This window comes from Haliotis rubra, unplaced genomic scaffold (assembly GCF_003918875.1).
Source record: "Haliotis rubra isolate DU_JTF1 unplaced genomic scaffold, ASM391887v1 Scf100, whole genome shotgun sequence".
NCBI lineage: Eukaryota > Metazoa > Mollusca > Gastropoda > Lepetellida > Haliotidae > Haliotis > Haliotis rubra.
In genome coordinates, this window is record NW_025764893.1 from 907,085 (window position 1) to 911,838 (window position 4,754).

Here is a 4,754-nt window from a genome sequence, read left to right on the forward strand (position 1 = left end):
ACTATCTGGGGACGGGGTAAATACGAGATATACGTATTGAGAACTGTTCATCGTAATTTATACAAAGTTGCACATTCTGCCCCGTTTGAGCTCGTTTTACAATTATTAGTTGGATCGGGCAGGACGTCCTAAGAACTACCTCGGTGTGACTCAGGCTTTACCAACAGGTAGCATGGCTGGACCAACAGAACACCATCGTTCGTTCATAAATGCTACAAGACGACTTGTTGAAAGAACTGCTGATGAACTTGCCCCATTGTCTTGGTAGTGGTGTGTTTTTGCTAACAATCTTGACTTCTGTAGCACCGATGACGATCCTCTTTTGATTTACTTCCCTGGCTTTGAATGACTGTTGTCGTGCATACCTGCCCCTGTCAACTCTAGTGCAGTCTGTTCGATGCAAAACTGAAGTGAAGTTGGCCCAATGCATATCAGCCAAGTCTCCAAATGTGGAAGGATTTCCCTCTCTGCTCATTTGCAATTTTGCCATTCCATCAACTATATGAACTGCCATTAATGCCAACATTCTCATTTCTGCCAAAATAACAAGTGAAGGACCAAAAACTCCCTTTTACAGTTCATTTAACAAACCGCTTTTGATGTTCTTTCTTTCACACAACAAATGGGTGGCAATTTGAATGTTCAAGAAACGCTCATTACATCTTGTGGCCAGTTTGTGAGTTCTATGTACATGTATGTACCATATAATCCAGTGATGTCTGTAACATCAAACATGAAACAAGATATTGAATGAAAACCTCCCACCAACATCCAACAGTCTTAAACATCACATAGAACGAGTAAACTACCAAGTGCATGTTTGGAAACAGTCTCTGCAAACCAATCATGAACATTACTTCACCAGTTGACCATGGTTGGAGTGTTTGTATTGGTCAGCTTATCCCTATTCTGATGTCGAGAGATCCTGCTCCCCGTGGATTGGTTGAACTGACATCATGTAAATGCAAAAGGTCAGCATGCCAGCGGAGAGATCTATGTCGATGTAGACAGAATGATCTAGTGTGCACAGAGGCATGTCTTTTTGTATGTCAGGTATTTGTTGCCCGAACACCTTTGATTTGTTGCCAGTAGATGATTCCGATTCTGACATGGAGTGACATATAATATGAAAGAAATTAAAATGAGTGTTAATTGAGAGCTTCTGAATGTATCAAAAGTAATTTAAGAGTTTTCTTATAGAACAATATGAACAGCTAAAACAACTTGTCTTAGTTACAAAAATAATGTTAACGTTAGATTAATACATCACTACCACACGTTTCCATGAAAAGTCGGAGAATCGCTAAAATACCCGTCTCAAAGAATAAGCTGTAAAATATTATATTACCAAGATATGACCATACAAAACGACTTGCTTTGTGCCCAAGCTATCACTCTAGGAGATACAAGTGTCAAACAACATAAAAATATCAACTTTGGATGTATATGGAATCATTCGGTGTTCATTTTTATGTAAATTTAAGCGCTGAGACGGCAAAACACGACAATACAAAATGGCGGCCATTTTGATTTTTTTGTAAAAACAAAAAAATGTCAATTAACTTCTACATCCTTTAGCAAAACGCAATAGTCAAAATGAAAGTGATCAGATTGATAGTAGTAAAACTATTCATGATTAACTTGTGTTGTCGGGCAGCAAACCAAATGTGACGAAAATGCTCGCAGACCCCCACCACATATAATGGCCTGTTAAAAAACTTACAACACAACCAGAGAGTATTACAGACCATTTCATGAGCCCAAGACATCATACTAACTGAAAATAGTGTCAAATAAAATCAGTACTGGGGAGGCTACGATTTCATTTTTTTCAGCTGCCTCCTCCTGGACTAAAACAGCCTGTTCTGATTCATCATGAGGCAAGAAAGGTTAATTAGGGAGCTCAATATTTTCAATATTTAATGTATGAACGGAACTTTTTTTTTGCAAAAGAAATACACTAAGTATTTGCTGTGTTTAAAACTGTACATAACTATTTACTTAAGTAAGTTTCAGATTTCTCTAGCAATGCAAAGTTGGGTTGTTTAGTTTACGGATTCAAATAATCAAATGTGTGTTTGTAATATCATAGGTAATAGGCATCACATCTTTACATGACATGATTAAATATCGAGGTAAAAACACAGATATTAGATCAAATTGGATCAGTCATTATACCAACTACACCATCCAGGCATTAGGAAATCCGAAAAGCCTACACTTCTGGGATACTTTATTACAATCAGACAAGAACTACCGAGAATGTTTTCAAATAACGGCATCTGATGGGCATCTACCCTTCCTTGTGTCCCACTGTTTAGGTAGAAGAAATTCTGCTAAGGAGGACAGTAGCCCAGTCCCCGGGTCCGTCACGGTCGAGGGAGCAGGGGCTGACCAGTTTGAAGCTAGGTTGTGAAAAACCATTAATCGCTCTGGATCAGTGCCCCTTTAAGGAAAGAAACGAAGCCAAAGCACTGTCACTTCCTGCCCAGGACGTCACACCCTAGGAGAAGTAAGTAACCTTCTCACATAGACATATCAAAGGGAAAACACATAACAACAAGACGGTGTCTTTTCTACGAGACTCTCGGTATGGAGTCATAGTTTTCTTTTTATTTCATCGTGAAATATACATGGCGGCCCGGTCCGACTTTTCTTGGCCCGAGTTTGAGGCTCTCCCGCTTATTGAAGCAACGGAAAAAATGACTGAAGTAACTAGAAAATACTCGAAGCAACGTTTTTGACAAAAACTTGAAGTAACGAGAAAATATTGAAATTTCTAGTTTTTTAAAGAAACTTGAAGCAACGAAAAATTAATCGAAGAAACGAAAAAATAATTGAAATAACGAGAAAATATTCGAAACAACAAGTAAATACTTGAAATTTCAAGTTTTGAAAGAAAATTGAAGCAACGAGAAAATATTCAGAGCCATGAGAAATTAATAGAAGCAAAGAAAAACTAATTGAAGTAACGAGAAAATATTTGAAATTACAAGTTTTTTAAAGAAACTTGAAGCAACGAAAAATTAATCGAAGAAACGAAAAAATAATTGAAATAACGAGAAAATATTCGAAACAACAAGTAAATACTTGAAATTTCAAGTTTTGAAAGAAAATTGAAGCAACGAGAAAATATTCAGAGCCATGAGAAATTAATAGAAGCAAAGAAAAACTAATTGAAGTAACGAGAAAATATAGTTTTTTAAAGAAACTTGAAGCAACGAAATAACCGAACAACGATAAAATTTTGAAATAAAAGAAAATACCCTAAATAACGAGTAAATATTCCAAGCAACGTGAATTGTAGCAGAAAATAATTTATGCTACGAAACTGACAGCATTAGGCTTTCGTAATTAACAGTTTAAAATGTCCAGAAAAAAATAAATACTGTGTCAGAGATAATAACAAGTTCAGAAATATATATAAATCAATACTTTACAACTGTTAATGTGTTATATCCTTCTGTTTGGCAAAATCAATTGCGAATATTATAGCTAAAATACATGGAATTATCATGAAACGGCCCTCCCATTATCAGAAATTTGCGGGCCGCTGCAAATGATATTGGACCGCTCAACCTTAACGACGGGCCACTATCAGTTCTGTTGTCAAGTGACGTCATAGTGGGTGCGTGGGCTTACGGTTCATTCGACATTGGCTTTGGACTGGCAGATATTCTGGGTCAAACAAGTCAAAGCAACCCGAATTCCCGCTTTAAATAGCGGTAATATTGGCTTTCTTGCTGGTGCTAACCTCAACAATTGCACTATTAACGTTGTTGTTGGACCAAAACCGAACACTGACATAGTTTGACATGTTGCAGGCTATGGTCTTGTCAAAGGCCAAGGTCGAATATCGTCACTTTCTGTTGTGACGTCACTTGAATTGTTCGATGACGTAATTGCATTCGGGCAGTCAACCCCGTCAGAAGTTGGTTTTGAGTAAACTTACAGTCAAATTCCTTCATTGTTTCCTTTTTCTTTTCAACACAAATTCCATGTATTTTAGCAATAATAACGGTAATTTGCTATTTTTCGAGGGCATTATCATTTGCAGAATGCCCTCGGTCTCTTTTCAACTCTGGACCTTCCTTCGTAAACGGGCAGTTAATGGAAGACCTCGGGCTTCTGCAAATGATAATCCCCCTCAAAATTTGTCAGCATTACTTATAACACATTATAGCGATCCTTTCACAACTGAAACCGGTTTGCAGTACTCGGCAACCCCAAATTGGTGCATTGGAATCTGAGCTCCCCAAGATAGAAATAATTACTCGGCAGCAGTGTTTGTGAATGTTAAGAGAACAAAATAAACATAGGGTGGAATTTATCAGGCAGCCTACAACTTCTTGATTACTTTCTTTGTAAACAATTTGAGACATTCAGTAAATAAAGTGTTATATTTATTTAATTATCATTATTTATAGTCAAAGATGATCCTAGCCTTCCAGTAAGAATATCTATATCTTTGTTATTTATTTTTTTTAAATCGGAATGAATCTGGCTTAGACGGAATGATGGAATCGAAATTCATTTTTCGGGATGATTCCCATAAATTCGGTAGGGTTGGCATTTCTGCAACATTCCTCAGCTTCTTGTGACTCTCTGCTGAACTAATTCCACACAACACCCAGCGCACCATTTAGAAGAGTTTCACCATCTAAACCACACAGTACCATACACAAGTAACCATAATAATGTACAGTACCAGTGACCACTTGAACAAACAAACAAACACACAGTGGAGTCCCATA